The sequence below is a fragment of the Sus scrofa genome, chromosome 12 (assembly GCF_054392235.1).
Source record: "Sus scrofa isolate SSC_HxYL_T2T_F1_AM1 chromosome 12, Sscrofa_HxYL_maternal_Yorkshire_Landrace_v2.0, whole genome shotgun sequence".
Classification (NCBI taxonomy): domain Eukaryota; kingdom Metazoa; phylum Chordata; class Mammalia; order Artiodactyla; family Suidae; genus Sus; species Sus scrofa.
Window position 1 is genome coordinate 41,413,417 of NC_139394.1, and position 20,028 is coordinate 41,433,444.

At 44.3% G+C, this 20,028-nt stretch overlaps 1 protein-coding gene and 2 long non-coding RNA genes across 24 annotated transcripts in view; all 3 read right to left on the minus strand.

The window, feature by feature from the left end:
* LOC146398214 (uncharacterized) overlaps positions 1-1,973 on the minus strand; it is a 56,788-nt gene extending 54,815 nt beyond the window's left edge. The window contains exon 1 of the long non-coding RNA XR_014821309.1: positions 1,887-1,973. This is a non-coding gene — a long non-coding RNA (uncharacterized LOC146398214). The remainder of the gene's footprint in view (positions 1-1,886) is intronic.
* Positions 1-20,028, minus strand: part of BCAS3 (BCAS3 microtubule associated cell migration factor) — a 580,731-nt gene that overhangs the window by 153,290 nt on the left and 407,413 nt on the right. The gene's annotated exons all lie outside the window — the stretch shown is intronic.
* On the minus strand, positions 18,566-19,185 carry LOC110256172 (uncharacterized). The gene is made up of 2 exons (XR_002337449.2): positions 19,102-19,185; positions 18,566-18,725 (listed from the first exon to the last, which is right to left on the minus strand). It is a non-coding gene; the product is annotated as an uncharacterized LOC110256172 (long non-coding RNA).

The window sequence follows — 20,028 nt, forward strand, 5'->3', positions numbered from 1 at the left end:
GCCACCGGCCTACGCCAGAGCCACAGCAACGCGGCATCCGAGCCGCGTCTGCAACCTACACCACAGCTCATGGCAACGCCAGCTCCTTAACCCACTGAGCAAGGGCAGGGATCGAACCCACAACCTCATGGTTCCTAGTCGGATTTGTTAATCACTGTGCCACGACGGGAACTCCCCAAAGAATTAGCTTAATCTGGGGTCAAGAGATGGACTTTAGAAGGTCCTGAAATCCCTGAAAACATCCACCACATTGTGTGTCTGCGAGTGTCTGCACATTGCTTCTGGTGCGGACTCACAAATTTCACTAGCTGTCTATGACCCCAAAATAGGAGGAACGACTGACTTCGCTTTTCCATATTTAGGCGGTAGAACCTGCAGCTCTCTGGAACAGTCTGTGAGGACTCATTCTGGTCATTCCACTACCCCTAGGCAAAAGATGGTCTAGCCAAAATGCATCCATCCTGGCTAACAGTATGAACATTAGCTTAACTACAGAGGAACCATAACCTACATGAAAGAGGCATCAGCACCCACGTAAAGCACCTCATGAATGCCCAACCGGGAACTTCTCTCCTAGTCTTCATCGTTCTTCCCCTGGAGGGTCACATCAAGAAGAACCATCAGGAGATGCCGCCATGGTGCAGTTGGTTAAGAATCCAACTGCAGAAGCTCAGGTCACTGTGGAGGTGTGGGTTTGTTCCCTGGCCCGGTGCAGTGGGTTAGAGGATCCGGTGTTGCTGCAGGTCACGGCTACAGCTTGGATTCAGTTTCTGGCCAGGAACTTCCATATACCCTGGGTGCGGGCATTTGAAGGAGAAGGAGAAGAAGGAGGAGGAGGAGAAGAAGAAAAGGAAGAGGAAGGAGAAAAAGACAACACATCAAAACATATTCTACTTTATGCATTATCTAGTTACCTGGATTTCTGGTGCTTAAAAGTAGAAGCAACAAATTTAAAAGGAAAAGGATGATAGAAGTGCACGGAGAGCAATAAGGAAAGACTTTATCTCTCGAAGCCTTAGTTCCCTTACATCTAAAACAGTGTGAGCTATTCTCGGAGAGTTACTGTGAAGATTAAATGAAGTGTCCAGTGTCAAGCTATGTCCATCTGGTACGTATTCCACAGTCAGGAAAAGATTTCTATCTGTCTGTCCCTCTTTCTTTCTCTAAGAGATAAGGTTGTCAGTCTTGATGGCAGAAAAATAAATAAAAGTCACAGGAAGTACACATGAGTACTAGAGCTATTTTGTATCTGAGCAAAAAATATGGCATTAAAAAAGTCCTCAACTTTTAAAATATAAGACCCACTACAACACTGTACTTTTAACAACGAGTCATTGAACAACTAAGAACTACATGCCTAGGCCCTGGACTAGATCAAAGTGTACTCAAGAAGGAAGCACGAGTGAATCCACTTGAGCAAGATCTCCATACAAAAGATTAAAACATTTACAACAATTATCTGAACACCTCTGCACAAAAAGACAAAGTGTTAATATAATTTAAGTGCTTCAAATATTGCCCCCCCCTTTTTTTCTGACAAGCTGGAGTTACCCGAAATTTAGTTGTCACAGGATAAATATTTCCCAAATTCTCCATAGAAAAAATTATGGACCGGGATTTTAGAAATCATGCTGGAGTTTTGAGTGTACAGGTCAAATCAGAATCAGCATGTGAGAGGAAAAAGTGAACCTTAATTTGTAAAAGGACCATCATATATTCTGTAGCTGAAAATACATGGGTAACCTCCATGATACCACAGGTTAAAAAAAAAAAAATAGATCCTTTGAAAAATCACTAATAATTAAGCTCCCACTCTTTCTTTCTTGGAGGTGCTCACTTAAAACAGGAATAAAGGGAGTTCCTGTCATGGCTCAGTGGTAATGAACCTGAATAGCATCCATGAGGACTCGGTTCAATCCTCGGCCTCACTCAGCGGGTTAAGGATCCAGTGTTGCAATGAGCTGTGGTGTAGGCCAGCAGCTACAGCTCCAATTTGACCCCTAGCCTGGGAACCTCCATATGCTGTGGGTACGGCACTAAAAAGACAAAAAACAAATAAAATAAGTAGGAATAAATATCCCCTTCATCGCCATACTAGATCATGCCAAGGTCTTAGGTAGGAAGAGAAGCTGGCAGAGTAAACTGATTACACATGCATCCAGTACAAGCACAAATAAGAGTTTCTGGATTGTAGGGATAAGATGCTCTGGGCTTATTACTGCTCCTTGATCCACAGAGATTTAAGGATCTGGTTTCAATTAGATGCTTTAAGCTAGTAAAACTACATTCATAAAGACACTTACAGAAGAACTTAAAGCTAAGATAATTAAGATGCCTAAAAAAAACGATGAATTCGGAGTTCCCGTCGTGGTGCAGCGGTTAACAAATCCGACTAGGAACCATGAGGTTGCGGATTCGATCCCTGCCCTTGCTCAGCGGGTTGAGGATCCGGCGTTGCCATGAGCTGTGGTGGAGGTTGCAGATGCGGCTTGGATCCCACGTTGCTGTGGCTCTGGTGTAGGCTGGCAGCTACAGCTCCGAAGAGACCCCTAGCCTGGGAACCTCCATATGCCTCGGGAGCGGCCCAAGAAATGGCAAAAAGACAAAAAAAACCCCGATGAATTCCATTCTGTTTCCTTTTCCTTCTTTATCATGCATTTGCCATCCAGGTGAAAGAAGAGGAAAAAAAAAAAAAAAGCCATGTGATTTTATGAATTAACCAATGGGGCAAAATTAAGTAAATCAGAGGGATCTTAACAAATTGAGCACTGATACAGTGAATCTTCAGGGAGGAAGTGTGCAAGTTCATGACCTTTGACACAGTGGCCACTGGCTCAAACCAACACAAGTGTAAAAGGTAAAACTTCAGAAGCCATTGGAATTAGATCAGTGCTGGGAATTCAGATGGCCACTGATTAAGCGAAAAAGGGTAACTATTATATTTAGCACATAACCTGTGATCTTCTAAGGTGGTAAGACCTGAAAACAAAGGCAGGCTTGGTCAGGAAAGGATGAAAGGAGAGATGAGTCTTATTTCTTCAAACAAATGCCTTGCGCAAAACTCACATGTCCACCAGGATGGACTTGCTATCAGCGATTGCTTTCACTCGATAATCGTTGACAAATCTCTTGTGGCCAACCGAGAACAAAATTTATTAGGATAACTTCTGTCATGTCAAGAACATCTGTAAGAAGTAGCTATGGATATCAGCATGGCATGATTTTGAGTTCAGTTTAAATGCTTCTCTCTTTGTGTTCAGAAAACCAAAGGCGGTGAAGTAGAAGAATGGGTTTTAAAGGCTATAGATCTGTGCTGCCAATGTGTGGCTGCCGAGCATCCGACATACGGCCAGTCTGAATTGAGATGTGCTGTAAGAATAACACAGACCGCAGATTCCCAAGACTTAGCATGGGAGAAAAGAAGGTCAAATAGTCTCTTAATAATTTTTATATTGATGAAATCTCGACATGGAATTTTAGGGAGACGAGGTTAAATAAAACATATTAAAATGCATTTCAGCTGTTAGTTTTTACACAGCTGGATAAAGAATTGCCCAAGGCCACAGAGGCAAGAAGGAGCAGACGCAAGATTCAAACCCGGACAGACCAACGCACTCCAGAGAAAACATTCAATACCCTACCCTCTCTAGTCCAACTTATTTTTCCAATGTTTTCTCCCGGTCACACCCTCTCCTACAGGCAAACCAAACCACCTGCGTTCCCTGTATGTACACCACAGTTTTCTAAGCACTGTTTGCCCTGCCTGAAATAACTTCCCTCTCCCATTTCCATATGATGAAATTCACTCAAATGATGGCTCTTCCATGAAGCCTTTCCTGAACTTCAAGTGGAAAATGATTTCTCTTTCCTCTAAATGCCCCCCCTTCTTCACCTGTGCTTCTGGTATCACCTTATAGTCACAGGTGTACTCAGTCTAGCTTCCTGCTAAGAAGTACTTGGCCTTGTGTTTGCTTGTTTATTTATTTTTGGCCACACCTGCAAGCAGGTGCGAAGCCAGGGATCACATCTGAGCCACAGCAGTGACAACGCCAGATTCTTAACCTGCTGTACCACCAGGGAACTCCAGCTTTGTGCTAGATCACCTAGGGTTCCCAGGACAGAGATGCACGTAATAGGTGCTCAAAAACTCCTTTTACAAATGAACGAATGAATAATAAACATATAGGAAAACAATTAAAACCGCTTTCCATCCGTGATAGGTTTATAATCAAGTACGGGGATGGACTATCAGATTAATAAACAGCAAATGCTTTGTTGCCCCCCAGTTAGAGGTGGCTGAAGGGAACTGAATGGCAACTTCACTCTTACCCACCTTCTATTCAAATCCTCGCACATAATGATACTTTGCAGCTCTCCTTCAGATGCGATCAGGCTATAATTCAGTTCTAGCTGTATTGCCTGGCTGATATTTACAGCAACAACTTTACACACCACAAAGAACCCAGGCTTAGAAAGTCAGACAGTTTGAAAGTACTTGAGCAGACTCTTTTATCACATAGCTGCCTCACCAAAGGCTCTCTGAGATGCAGATATAAATTGCTCTGTATGGTGTTCTACGAAATCAAGATATTCCTCCTTTCAAGTGTATCCTAATTGCTAGTTTTAAATTTTTAAAAACTTTACATTATGAAAAGATACTATGCAGCCCTTTATAATGACTCATGGTTAAAGATATCTTTTAGTCAGATGTTGGCAGGTGGTACATAAAATAAGAAAATGCATGAACACGAAGAGAGACAGTGCCCAAGGGCAGAGGGGAGAATGACTAGATCAGGCAGCTTACAAGCCATCCAGGACCTGATGAGAAGTGTCTCTACTAAGTGACATATTGAAATATGTATTAAAAATGGCTCTGAATCCTGTCACTTAAAGAAAATGCAATTAATATGTGTAGGAAATAGAGGAGTTCCCGCTGTGGCACAGTGGGTTAAGACTCCAACTGCAGCACCTCAGGCTGCTGTGGAGGTATGGGTTTGATCCGAGGTCCAGCACAGTGGGTTAAAGGATCCCCCATTGCTGCATTGGTTGCAGCTGTGGCTCAGATTCAATCCCTGGCCTGGGAACATCCGCACGCTGCAAGTGTGGCCATAAAAAAAAAAATTGTAAGGGAGTTCCCATCGTGGCGCAATGGTTAACGAATCCGACTAGGAACCATGAGGTTGCGGGTTCGGTCCCTGCCCTTGCTCAGTGGGTTAAGGATCCGGCGTTGCCGTGAGCTGTGGTGTAGGTTGCAGACGCGGCTCGGATCCCGAGTTGCTGTGGCTCTGGCGTAGGCCGGTGGCTACAGCTCCGATTCAACCCCTAGCCTGGGAATCTCCATATGCCGCGGGAGCGGCCCAAGAAATAGCAACAACAACAACAACAATAAAAAAAAACAAGACAAAAAAAAAATTGTAGGAAATATATATCCCACAATTACCCCCTGCAGTTATGATTAAGGAAAGGTAGATATTGCATTGCTGTCCTTCCAATGTGGAGGATTAAACCACTAAATGTGGGATCAGCCAAGCCGGGAAAGGAGACAAGTCCAAGATGGAGTCATACTGTCACCGAAGGAAACCGAGAGGGGCTCGCTTTCGGTGATGCTGCAGCCAGCAGGTTTCATTCCCCATCTTTCAGGGAGGAAGGCACAGCACAAGGAGCCACAAGTGCTTCCTCAAGGCAGCTGAGTGTGGCAAAAGGGACCGGCAGAGCAAACGCCAAAGGCAACAGGCACAGGGACCAACCTGGAGCTGGGGACCGGCCAGTGGCCCACCTTGACCAAGACCACTCATCACATGACGTAACTCACAAAATCAGCCATAGGACAGGAGAAACGAATCACGCTCCCTTACTGGTAAGCTACAGACATAAGGCCAGAGTCTGAATTTCACCAAAAGATCAGAGCGGATCCACGAAAACATCTTTACCTCCAGAAAAATGCAGCAGAGCAACTGTGAAAAGAACAATGACGCTACTCTTTTTCTTTTTCAATAAACCTGTAGCATTTTAGACCAGAAGACTCTCTCTTCCAACCTCCCATCTTAGAGAAAAATGAAGCCTTAAAGAAAGGAAAAGCCACCCTAATAGCGGCCATCAGGCCTAATCTTGATTTTAGACTGTAAAAGAGAACATAGATTCTCAACATTGAAATCTGTAGCTTGACAAGTCTAGGGACGCTCTTTCTTTCCAAGATTTACACCGAATCTTTTTTTTTTATCATCTTTTTACAGCTCCTCACCATTCTTTCCTATCTTGGTTAGCCAATTTTATTCTGCCATCGTATGTTCTCTACACCTGTTATCTCTACCTGCTTGTATCTACGGCTGCTAATAAAATCCCTAAACCAGGCACGTGGAACACAGGCAGGGACTATGCATACATTCACTGAGTACCAGGGCATGCGTATTCTTAACAGAAATGGTGATCGGAGTTCCCATCGTGGCGCAGTGGTTGGCGAATCCGACTAGGGACCATGAGGTTATGGGTTCGATCCCTGCCCTTGCTCAGTGGGTTAAGGAGCTGGCGTTGCCGTGAGCTGTGGTGTAGGTTGCAGATGTGGCTCGGATCCCGCGTTGCTGTGGCTCTGGCGTAGGCCAGTAGCTATAGCTCCGATTTGACCCCTAGCCCGGGAACCTCCATATGCTGCGGGAGTGGCCCAAAGAAATGGCAAAAAGACAAAAAAAAAAAAAAAAAAGAAAAGAAAAAGAAAAAGAAATGGTGATCGCAACCCGTTAACCAAGCCCTTAACTAGGTGCCAGGCACGGTGCTATAATAGTGCATTTTCTGATTTAATCGCCAGCACTCTCATGAGCAGGTCACAATTCTCATTATAATCTTTGTTTTACACCCGAGGAAGCTGAGGTGGAGGGAGGTAAATCCGCTGGTTAGTTACTGATGTGGTGAGCCTTCTCCCTAACCCTACGATTTATATTCTTGCCCATGACAGCCTCCCACAGGCCATATTCTTGTGGTTTTCCCTTTATATTATGTCGCCTCCTGCAGTTTTCTTCATTCAGGGCCTTGCAGAAGACCCCAAGCACAGGCCCATCTAATAAAGCCTTTTTTATGATCTTGGTTGGAGTAACAGTCCCTCTAGTAGCACAGCCGACAGCAGCTCTAGGAAAGGTAATCAGCTGCACGAAAGCAAATGATACACAGGCTTGGGCCTTCCCCCAAGAATCCATCCCTGAATGGGTCCCAGAGGTGTACTTGTTTTGTTTTGCTTTTTTTTCCTTCCAAGCTGGATAATCAAATTTATCCCTTAAGAGCTAAACGCATGCCTCTGTCGGTGACAAGAAGTTAAGAATCTCAAATCTCTGAAGGATAGATGATAACATTATCATCAATGTAGTTGAGGAAGGGAAGGCTGTGAAATGGCCTTGAGTGTCTGATAGGAGGTTTTTCTCAGGCAGCCTGAAAAAATCTGCGGAAGGTGATAATGATAAACACCAATCCTGAGCAGGGAGAGCATGAAGTGCAGGCTTTTTCTGACACTAGAAGGAAGTCTCCTTACATCTCCTTTAAAAAGAGCCAGACAAGGGAGTTCCCATCGTGGCTCAGGGGTTAACGAGCCCGACTAATATCCGTGAGGATGCGGGTTCAATCCCTGGCCTCACTCAGTGGGTTAAGGGTCCAGCGTTGCCATGACCTGTGGTGTACGTCGCCGTCGAGGCTCGCTCGGATCCCGAGTTGCTGTGGCTGTGGTGGAGGCCGGCAACTACAGCTCTGGCCCCTAGCCTGGGAACCTCCATGTGCTGCAGGTATGACCCTGAAAAGACAAAAAATAAAATAAAATAAACAAAAACCAGGCGAACTATGGTTTCTATGTCCCCGGGAATGGAAATTGATGGAGAGTAACAATCAAGGCCGTTGATGTCGGCAGAGATACTTCCAAATGCTGGGATTCTACTTATGAACAACACTTTTTAAAGTAACACAAACAAATTTTTCTGGGGAATGGGGTGGGTCAGTGCCCTCCTTATTGGACCGAATTCCTGTATCACACTAAGAACTTTATTATTGTGGCCACTACATTTTTTCCCTCCGTTTCTATCACCAGTTGCCTTTTGGGTCCCCCATTGATCTTGGGTACAGATACCAAGAACTGTCTTTGGCACTGTGGTTGGGAGGTCATTGTAGTCTCATTTTTTTTTTTTTTTTCACCTCTCTGTCCTAGTAAAGAGAAATCTAGAAAGAGTTGGATGTCCATCCCCTTTCATCTTAAGATCTGATGTTTTACTAGTTGGGAATTTAGTTTCTTTGTTGCATCTGACGATTAAGTGAACGGAACCAGGAACCACAGCTGAAATGGCATTAATTCACCATGCTTTAACGCTGGAGATGTATTTAATGAAATGGAAGCGTATCATGAAACAGTCAAAAATTGTCTTCACGTGTGGAGAGGTGTTTTCCTTTTTTGTGTGCGCCTGTCAGCCATTAAATAAAACTCTAAAATGTGGGAAAGCTAGAAAACAGGGGCTCTGGGCATGGCATTCTCCAAATAGATTCTTGTGACTCCATCAAATGAGAACACTTGAGTTTTAACGACACACAGGAATTTTCTCTGAAAGGTTCTGGGAATGGTAGGCTTATTCCTGGTTAGACCCTCTCTCTTGCCCTAACCCCCACAACCCGCCTTGTTTTTCCTGCCCCCAACAGGATGGGAATAAAACGTCCTTAGGAGACCTTTCCTTTTTTATATTACACAATCTCATCTCTGGAATTCAAGTCCTAGTACTGCTCAGCCCAAATAAGAAGGGCTTGTCACCAGGAAGGCGGCCATCTAAACAAGCAGCAGCTGGATGAGAAAAGAGGGCACGTCAGCTCAGAGCAGCAGAGAGGGTTTCTCACGGCAGCTATTTGCAACCCTCCAAGGAGCTACAGAGGCTGCCCATTAAAACCCTGTTAAAACACTTCTGATGTTGTCAGCAGCAGAGAGCTGAAACAGGACAGAGATGGCTGAGATGCTATCTGCCTCAAGCAATTCAATGGTACTGTCAATACTATGAGCAAGAAGGTACAAGATAAGCAACAACCTAATTTCTGCATCAAAATTTCATAAACTCCCTGAGCTGGCAGTGCTCGTAATGTGGGTACGGGACCAAGACCGTGGACCACCCTGGGAGGAGAAAGACCTTTCGGTTCTTATCTGGCCCCCAGGTCCTGAACCTGCACATGACTCTTGAAGGTGCAACACTCCCTAGGAAAGTTGTCCTGAATGGAATTACCAGAATGAATGTTCCTCTCCAGGGCACCCTTGGGCACCAGTTAAGGCAATGGATTTCTGGATAAGGTTCCTTTCCCGGAAGTGGTATGTTCCGAAGACAACTTGCTCCACCCACATCTAGCCATGTCTGTCCCCCGTGGGAAGAGTCAAATTGTATTTGAAAGGCTACAGAATCTGCCTGATGTCATACTTCACTGCTCTGTTTCTGATTTCCCAGAAATTAGTCACAGAGATCAGAATGCTAATTCTAGAGCACCTTCCTCTGTCAGCAAACATAAAGATACCTTCTTGTATCTTAGGACTGCTTAGGATTCCAGTTGAAAACAATAGGTTACATAAGCAAACTCCTCTGTTTTAGAAGCAGAGACCCTGGTATCACTCCACTGGGTGGCCCTTTCTTTTGGCTAACATAGAGTGATGAGTAGGGGGGTAGTTTTCACCCACACTGGGTGAAATGAGCACCGCTGATAATTAGATGGACACACGTGCAAATGGGTTCTGGGTATCTCCGGACCCATGGTTAGCCTGGTTAAACCCTCACAGCAAACTGAGACTTGAAAAGTTATAGGATGGGATAGGAAATGAGTAAGTGGCTATTTCCTCACAGAACGAGCAGCGGCATGGAATGAAGATGCTCAGAACACCAGCCGGATGTCTTACTTGCCTAATAACAAACATCAGGCTGTTTGATGCACGCAGACAACTGTGTCGAACCAGCCCTGACTCCTTAGAGAGAGGCTGGAGGCCTTACCATATGATTACAACACAGTTACGATTAGCTACTGCAACGTTCCACTGACAGCTAGCAACATGTTTCCATGAAAGTTACCTGAAGCCAAGAGCATGCTGGTCTCAGGGTTTTTTTCTCTGGCCCCAAGAGCAAACCCTAGAAGGACAAACAGAATGGGGTCTGGGCATTTTCCACTTTGTTAGAATTTAAGGTACTCCCAACAGTCTTAGATGAATTCAGACTGTAGTCTTCCAGGGAAAGTCTTTTACTGCAAGGAGTATTACACCTAACCTTCTAGATGCTTCTAATCACTGTGGTGATGGGCACAGAGTAATGGAGTAGCAGGGAGGGGCCTCCAGACTGAGAAAGCTGGTGTGGCTAGCTCCACAAGGAACAAGAGATGAGGTGCTCCTTTCAATTTCTCAGGACCCAACACTTAGCATTTCTTCTTTTAACCATCTCCATTCTCCTTGTTCTGGCTAGAGCAAGACCAGGATAGCACAACCAGACAACTCTAAGCAAAGCAATATTAAACAGAGAACTACTTGGAGAAGATCAAATAATCCTAAGAATTCTGGCAGTCACTGGTCCACCTAAATTACCAGTGGCCAAATATAATTGTTCATTCAGAGCATGAAGTGTTCCTTCAAAACACGAAGGCCTTGCAGAGCGATGAATCAGTAACCAAGACTATTTGGAGGAAATCTGACCCTTTTTTTTGTATAGTTTATTTTGTGTCTGATATTAGGCTTTTTTGAAAAGTCATTTTAAGAAAAGGAGGAAAAAAAGGCTTCAAGACGTTTAAGCAAAGCCATATGAGTTGCGACATGATCAACAAGCAAACTGACAGGTCAGAGGGATCTACTTAATAATAGATCTGTAAAACCTCACTTGGGATAAAAATGGGGAATTTTGGAGGGTGCCTAGGTCCTGGGAATATGCCCTTCATTTATTTGTCCATTCTTTCAACAGCTCCAAATAACCATGACAGGGGAAAAAGCATTTCTGCTCTTAGTTCCTGTTTATCTTTTTCAGGAAAGATTTCCTATAATTTACATTACTAAGGCAAGCCAAACGAAGCCACAACGATTTCTGGGTCAGAATATCCTCACCAAATGCTTCCAGATCATTGTACGGACTGGAGATCATCCAGGTGGGAAAAAAAAAAACCTATTCTTTTTAGGAATCCAGATTTTTTTTTTTTTCTTCACCATCACAAAAGCCAGAGGACACTTTAAAACTAGCATTAACTTTAAACTCTGGGAGGCAACCAACTCTGCAGGTTGAGGACCTGATATTTACACAAAGGAAAACCCAAGAGTGTACAGGCTCCTTGTGAACAAATGCACATTTAAATTCTGTATTTGAGAACAGTGTGGTCGAAAATTATCTTCATCCTGCTGTACAGCACTGGGGACAATATCTAGTCACTTGTGATGGAGCATGTTGGAGGATAATGTGAGAAAAAGAATATGTGTGTGTGTGTGTGTGAGAGAGAGAGAGAGAGAGAGACTGGGTCACTTTGCTGTGCAGTAGAAAACACTGTAAACCAACTATAATGGAAAACATAAAAAGCATTAAAAAAAAGAAAATTATCTTCACATAAAATCAACTAGTATTTATTGAATTGCCTAGTTCATGGGCGCAATGACATATGCTGGAATCCTACATTGTTTATCTCCTTTCTGAACTTTTTTTTTTACTTTAAACATCCATTTAAGGTAGAGTCAATTCTGGAAGAAAAAAAGCTTCTCCTTTAATACTCTGTAAACTTGAGTTAAGGAAAATCCAACAAAACAGTGACATGAAGCCCAATAGTAGTCTTTTCTTTCTTTTTTTTTTTTTTTTTTTTTTTTTCGGGTTGGGGGGGCGCAGGCACTCCCAAGGTATATGGAAGTTCCCAGGCCAGGGACTGAATTTGAAAAGCTTGAGTTCCTTGGTGGCTCAGTGGGTTAAGTGTCTGGCATTGTCATGCATCCAGCATTGTCAAGGTTGGTTCTCAATCTTGGCTACACATGGGGAATTTTTAAAGATCTCTATCCAGGCCATACTCAGAGCCATTGAAGTTGGAGCACAGGCAGCAGCATTTTTTCAGTTCCCTAAATGATTCCAGTGAACAGCTAAATTTGAAAAACTTCTGTCTTAATTGGATCTCTCTGGCTTTCCAGAGTACAATATATAAGTCCACTTTTCTAATTTATTTATTTGGCTGTGCCTGCGACATGCAGAAGTTCCCAGGCCAGAGATCGAACCCGAGCCACAGTAGTGACCTGAGCTACAGCAGCGACAATGCTAGATCGTTTAACTGCTAGGCTAGGCCACCAGAGAACTTCATGGAATCATCCAGTTTAGTTGTTTCAGAAAATACAAAACTGAAGTATAGAGGGGTGAAGCGTCAGAAGGAAAGACCTAAGTCCTAACAGAGACAAGTGGAAACCAAGACCTTCAGCTTCCTCATGCGGAGCCAGAAGAACCAAGCAAGTCCTTTTCTCTGATGCCATCGTGCCAGTGATTCCTGAAATATCTTCTCTAACCTATGAGTTTCAAGAGACATTTGTTTTCCCTCTTAAAGGGTTAAAGCATCACACACTGGTGAAATACAACCTGTCTTCCAGTCTCAGAAGCGAGCTCCCAGAGCAGAAAAATATTAGATCAGGCCAAGAAGTAGATTAAGAAAAAAACCATAATAATAGAATATATGGTTAGTTATATTTCCTGCTTATCTGCTCCAGCTATCAAAAGAGATCCTGATTAGCTCCTTAAATTTTATCTAGTGGATGTAAGAGAAATGTATGTTGCCTTCAGAGGGTACGCCTGCACAAGGGGTATGTGCAAGGCATAAATTTTCTGAGATGAAAGCAACAGCAGCCTTGTTATAGTTAGGTACTGCTCAGCATCAGTATGGTACATTCAGAGCCAGAGTATACACGTCTGAATTGTTATCTTTCAGTGTTTTCTAGGAAAGCCACTGTTGAGTCCAAGGAGTAGTTCTATCAAAATATACCTCTAGTTGCCAAGAGCTTTGAAACCAGGCCTACAAGGAGTCCTGTAAGGTGGGTGAGTCCGAGTCTCCAGCTCACTTTAAATCAAGCAACCACTCTCCTTGTCTCCCACGTGAGGAGGGGTTTGGCCTCCAGAAGTCCTTCCTCAACCCTTTGCCCTACGTTTCAGGAGACCTTTCTCTGCTATCCTGGGACAATTACAAAAGGGCCCCAGGCAGACTTTAAAGTCTCATTCAGTTCTCCCCACCCCTGCCTCCCTGGGAGCTCCCATGGCTTGGAATTCATGATGTACTAAACCACAGCAAGAAGGCTCAAAATTGGTGAGTTCTAAGCCACTGTCGGGCACAAGTGACTATCTATCTGTGTACCATTCATTTTCCATTTTCTTTCACAACTTTCAAAACTGTATTTTTTTTTAATAGGAAAATATAAGACAGTTAAAGGTCAGGAAGAGAGGAATTCCTCTCAAGTGGCTCAGTGGTTAACCAGCATCTATGAGGACGTGAGTTTGGTCCCTGGCCTTGCTCAGTGGGTTAAGAATCCGGCGTTGCCATGAGCTGTGGTGTAGGTAGCAGACGAGGCTCGGATCCTGCATTGCTATGCCTTGGGCGAAGGCCGGCAGCTACAGCTCCAACTGGACCACGAGCCTGGGAACTTCCATACGCCAAAGGCGCAGCCCTAAAAAGACCAAAAAAAGGCCAAAAAAAAAAAAGTATGGAAGAGAGATGAGCTATAATGCAGGCGTGGCAAAGCGAGACCATTCTTCCTGGTATTTGAGGTAAGATGCTTATTGTGCTACTTTTGCTTTACATTTCTGATCAACTAAATAAATGAAAACATTCTCAATGTGCTTTCCTTTTCTCATAGGAAAAGTTTATGGATCAGAATTAAACCAGGGAAGGCAGAGTTCCCCATTGTGGCTCCAGTGGAAATGAATCTGACTAGCATCCATGAGGACTTAGGTTCGATCCCTGGCCTCGCTCAGTGGGCTAAGGATCTAGCATTGCCATGAGCTGTGGTGTAGGTCACAGACACAGCTTGGATCCGGCATAGCTGTGGCTGTGGTGTATTTCGGCAGCTGTAGCTCTGATTGGACCCCTAGCCTGAGAACTTCCATATGCCATAGGTGAGGCCCTTAAAAAATCCAAAAAAACAATAAACAAACAAACAAACAAAAAAATGCGGAAAGACACTTATAGAGGCACTGACCAGTTGGCTGGGGTCTGAGGAACACAGAGAAAGAGTTCAGTCTCAAAGAAGTTATTAACTACGTGGTTGGGATTCAATTCTAATACATAAAAGCATTCGCACACAGGATAGTAAAAGAGGTATTAAGTAAATAGGGGATGAGCTCTCAGGAAAGGCTTTTGGAAGAAAGACCGGAAAGGCATACAGAAATTGGCAAAATTTGTCCAGGAAGCCCGTAGAAACAATGCTAACTAAAGCCATTATACCTGAATGGGACCTCCACAAAGGCCAGTCATTTTTTAGTGTGATTTCTAAGAGATGCTGAAAACTGGAAAATGGAAACTAGCACCAGTGAGTCTAATATTTGCCTTGGTTATAGTAAATGCTGACATAGTCTCACTGCCCAAAGCAAGGCAAAAATGAGGGCATTTTGACCAAAACTACATTGACTTGAATATACATATTTATATTTTACGTACTTACATCTATTATATTTACATGTTTATATATACATTTATTATTATTATTATTATCACTATTTCGCTTTTGGGGGCCACACCCGCAGCATATGGAAGTTCCCAGGCTAGGGGTTGAATCAGAGCTACAGCTACTGGCCTACACCACCGCCACAGCAACTGGGGATCCGAGCTGCACCTGCAACCTACACCACAGCTCATGGCATCGCCAGATCCTTAATGAGCTGAGCAAGGCCAGGGATCAAACCCGCATCCTCATGGACACTAGTCAGGTTCATTACCGCTGAGCCACAATAGGAACTACCTATACATATATTACTATATATAATTTTTATATATTCAAGTGTATATATATATAGAAATAAAGTGTGTGTGTGTGTGTGTGTGTGTGTGTGTGTGTAAAAACGTTATTCCATGCCTTTTCTTTTCTAATGTGGCAGACTTCAGATAGCTCTCTAAAGGGAGGCTCAAAGTCTTTGCTATAAACAAAGCGTTTAGGGCGTTAGTACATCTATCATCTTATTTTTAAACTATTCCAGCTTCAAAAGAGGATATCCTTCCAATGGAACAGATCTTTTCACAGGTAGGCTTTTTGTAAACAGGATATGTATACTCTTTAAGGAGCAACAAGTTGAGGATATAAATCTGTCAAGTCTAGAATATTCCTATTGAGTTTTACAAATGGCAGAAAACAATAGTATACCAGTTCTTTCTAACATTAGCTGCTTTGTTCCTCTCACAGCTTTAGAGAAAAGCTTGTTTGCAACTCTTCACATCCTTACAAAATATTCAGATTCTTCAATGAAATGAGGTTCCCACACTGTGGATACACCCACACAGCCAACTCCAACAGTGAATGAAATGGATTATAGTCATGTTAACTTTATGCTAAAGCCCGGTTCTGGTGGGCAGCTTTCCCTCCAAATCTAGGCTTGAAATTTTTTTACCCAAGAAACAGACCCTAGACCTTCAGAAGAGCTGCTGAATGGCTATTTGAGTTGTAACATTTAATGTGTATGAATAGAATGGTCTAAGTAGAATGATGGTTACTTGGCTGAAATGTCAGCCACATTTTTTTTTTTGGGGGGCGGGGGGGAACGACCTGGATGCCGACAAAAGATCGAGCCTATTGATGCATAATTCCTCCTAGACCAACGCACATCTGCAAAACCAACCTCAGGGGAGCCTGCCTCCCTTATGCGGCCACCCCTGCTGCTCTCGATAGTGCTCTTTTCAGCCAATAGCTCGTACACGGAGCAACACTCACTTTGAATCAGCTTTCAAACAGCTATTCATCCAAGGAAGGACAATTCAAAAGGTATCAAATTGGGCAGCTAGGAAACCTGCAGCTAGAGACATGAGGTCGGAAGGGACCTGGAGGGAGGGTGGCTCTCCAAGAGGCAGGAAGGTCTCTGGATATTTAAATCCTCATCAGAAAAGTTATCCACAGCATGAGCACAGTCCGTAAGGAAGCACCACCGCTTAGTGGCCAACTGGGCTCCCAGAGGAACTAACCAGGCAAGGGTGACTGGTGACAGAGGAGGAAAGTCAAAGGCAGCTCCTTCACAGTTCCCCCCACCCCCCAGGCCTTTTCTCCTCTCCTCCATCCAGAGCGAAGACCCTGGCTCACAGGGGAGGCTGTGGGCAGCTGAGACTCTGGCTCACTCCCAGCATCACTGGGAATGCGGGTCAAGCTTGGCCTGAGAAAGACGGCAGAGAGAATTGTCTTCAGTCCTGCTAAAGGGAGTTGACACATGCCTTCACTTCCCCATGATGACCTACCCCCACCTGCAAAGAAGAAAACGCCCGTGGACAGGAGACACCCCGTTCCTTTGGCAGGATTCCTGACGGTGAGATGGGCCTGTGTCCGTAACTGAGAAAGTCCCTTCCCTTTCACTCTCCATTCCTGTGTCCTAACTCAGGGTTAGGGAGCCACATGTGACTCCCTTGAAGAGCTGCCCCTGAAATGGCCTCTGAGAAGGAGATTACGATTTACTGTCACCAAAACGGGGAGAATTCCATGCACATGGTCACAGAGCAACGTCAGCGACAGGTCCTCGGGTAGAACTTCTGACTCTGCGGCTTTTGCTGATGTTAGGTTACTCTTGGCCACCAGATACGAATCAAGAAAGAAATCTGGAACCCTTGCTTCTCCATGTTGGCCCTATCTATCAGGACTTGACTCCAATATTCACGCCTCCAGGAATTCTGGATGCCATCTAATAAACTAGAAAGGCACATCTCCAAATGACTCCAAAGGGAGCTTTCAGAGTTAAAAAGCCACTCCATCACAAAAACTACACATTTCCTTATTATACAACAGGAACAGGAGTTTCCTTTGTGGCACAGTGGAATCCATGAGGATGAGGGGTCAATCCCTGGCCTCACTCAGTGGGTCGGGGATGCAGCGTTGCTGTGAGCTGTGGTGTAGGTTGCGGACACGGCTGGGATCTCGCGCTGCTCTGCCTGTGGCGTAGGCTGGCAGGTGTAGCTCTGATTCAACCCCTAGCCTGGGAACTACCATAAGCTGCAGGTGTGGCCCTAGAAAGGAAAAAACAAAACAAAACAAAACAGGAATAAATCCACTGGGTCACTTCACCTCTCAAGGGGTAAATCAGTCCTCCTTCTCGGCCTAATGGGGTCACATTAAGTTCCACGGCGGTGACACTGTAGTCACATGTCAAGCCAGCAGGTGCCAATATTCCTGATGAGCTCTGGATCCATTTTAAACCTCCTCATAGTCTACACTTTTGTGAAACCTGACACATCCTCTCTGCAACCGATGAAACCAAGTCCCCCCAAAACCTGGTGGATTTCGTGTCTCATGCACGCACTCTCCACAACTTTCCTGCACAGGGTGAAGACTGGACCACATTTGACTGCGTTTCTGTTCAGCCTCTTTAAGAAGCAGTGGCAGCAGCTGTCCTCCGAAATGGTCCCAGGCAGCCACCTAAAAGGGTGGGTGATCTTCATAAATGGACAGGAAACAGAAAAGACGAATATTTGGGCGGATGACAGATCCCTTAACTGGCCTTCAAGATACGAGCTGTTCTATTAAACATAGGGCCATTATGCTGGCCGGCCATCCACTTTAAACCCCAGAGTGATTAAAATGCTGGCAGGAAATGAAAGCTCTCTATTGAAGGTCCTTCCCTGAGGTCCTAATTTCAAACCAAATTTTACAGCACCGCACAGGAACAAAGGAAGCCCAGTCTTCCACGTCTTCTTTTTGTCACTTTGGACAAAGACACCCCCTCATACTCTTCAAAGAACAATGGTCTCTGTAGAGCCCCAGCCATGCCAAGAATGGGCACAAACCATACAGAAACACATTTTAAAAATACATTTTACACTGCCCTTGACATTTCGGATAAATAGAAACCACTGCACTGAAATTCCAAATATTTCATCCTTTCCCTCCTCCCCTTCGCCTCTATAATGAGAATTTTCCTCTTCTCCCAATCTACTTGATCTTTGACATTTTGGCCTCTGAATGGAGGACACATTAGAGTGGCCCAATAAATTAATTATTCAGATAATTGCATTTTATTAAAATAACCACTGCCATGGAGACCACAGCATGATTTTCACCATCAGAAGACAATGCGGAGGGCTACAAATCTTCCTCTTCTTCTTTTTTTTTTTTTTGAACCTTCTTAGGGCTGCACCCACAGCCTATGGACGTTCCTGGGCTAGGGGTCGAATCGGAGCTGTAGCCGCCGGCTCCCATCGCAGCTCACAGCAACGCCAGATCCTTAATCCACGGATCGAAGCCAGGGATCGAACCAGCATCTTCATGGCTACTAGTCAGGTGCATTACCACTGAGCCACGATGGGAACTCCCGGCTACGAACCTTTTTCAATTAGAACGTCTCCAGAGGCGTTCCTGCCCCACAGTCCACTACCAGCAAGCCAGGGAAAATATGTTATCAGGACCGGATTTCTTTTTTCTTTGCTAGCTGTTGTTTCGGGGTGGCCTTTCTTTTTCTTCCTCTTTAGCAAAAACAGCTTTTCTGTTTTTACTGAACCACTTCAGATTCACTCTTCCACAGAGTGGATGTTTACTTGGATTTGGCAGGCTGAGAACAGCTGGTTGTTTCCTAACGAATGGAACACGAGACCATATGTTTCAACATTTAAGCAATTTTGAACCAGAGGTATAATTCTGAGTGGCCTTTGTTGCAACTGTACATTAAATACCCAAAGGATCCGCGCCATACAAGAGATACAGCACCCCCTCCCCTTCCTTTTTTAGCACATTTCCCTTAGCAACAAAACCACTCCACACCACTTAGGTCAGCATTTGGGCCACAAGTTTGCAGAGGGGACGGCGGAGCCCATGGTGGCTCTGCTTCGGGGGCAGCTGTATTTTAAACAGGAAGAGAAAAGGCAGCTACGCAGACTCCTTCTTTCTAATTCTGTTTGGGAACAAAATGTGTCTGAGGCCCTCTGAGAGCGCATCAACCACATGGATACCTGTTTTCCTCGGAGAAGCCCGGACCCAACAGACGGTATAAAAGAGGAGGCTCTGATCCTAGCATTTAGGGTGACCAGATGCTTTGATTCCCCCCCCCCCCTTCCTTTTGACGACACGCTCACGTGATGCTGGGCTAGGTTGGGTCAAGTGAAACTCACCCCAGGATGAGAAATGTCCCAGCAGAAGAACGTTCTGTGAAACTTATTATCTCTGCTCACTAATGAAACTTACTCTCACCAACATTTTTTTTTTTTTTGAAGATTCAGTGCTTCAATAGTAGCATTAATAATGTTAGAAAATGAAACTATGGATTGAAAGTCAGGCTGAAAGTGCACGAGCAAGGCGTTAGCGGTGGCTCAAGAGGAAAAGTCTCTTGTTCCTGGAAGAAGAGAGGTCAGCTTTAGAGAAAATGAAATACAGTGAAAAGTCAAATATATGTCAATAGGCAATACAATAAATAAAATACCAAGTGCAGGGGCAATTCAGAGGAAGCTACCGGTCTCTGGAAAGTCTGAGGGTTCATGAGCCCTCCCCATTTCAAATTTAGACTTTGAAATAGTAAGTTGAAGTTAATAAAATTTTTTTCGGACTATTTTCTAAATATTAAATGAGTGTTATTTATTAAAATACAATAGGTAAAAAGGTAAAACTATAGGTGAAAACGGGTTATTTCTACCCTAGGTTCAGGCTTTATAAGTGTTCTGAATATATGGCTACATACAGTTTTTGAAGAGGATTTTTAAAAACAGCCCTACATGGTGGGAGTTCCCTTGTGGCACAGTGGGTTAAAAATTTGCCATTGCTAGGGCTGTGGGGCAAGCCTCAACTGCGGCGCAGGTTCAGTCCCTGGCTCGGGAACTTCCACGTGCTGTGGGTGCAGCCAACAACAACAACAACAACAAAGAAGCCCTAAGTATTATCATTAC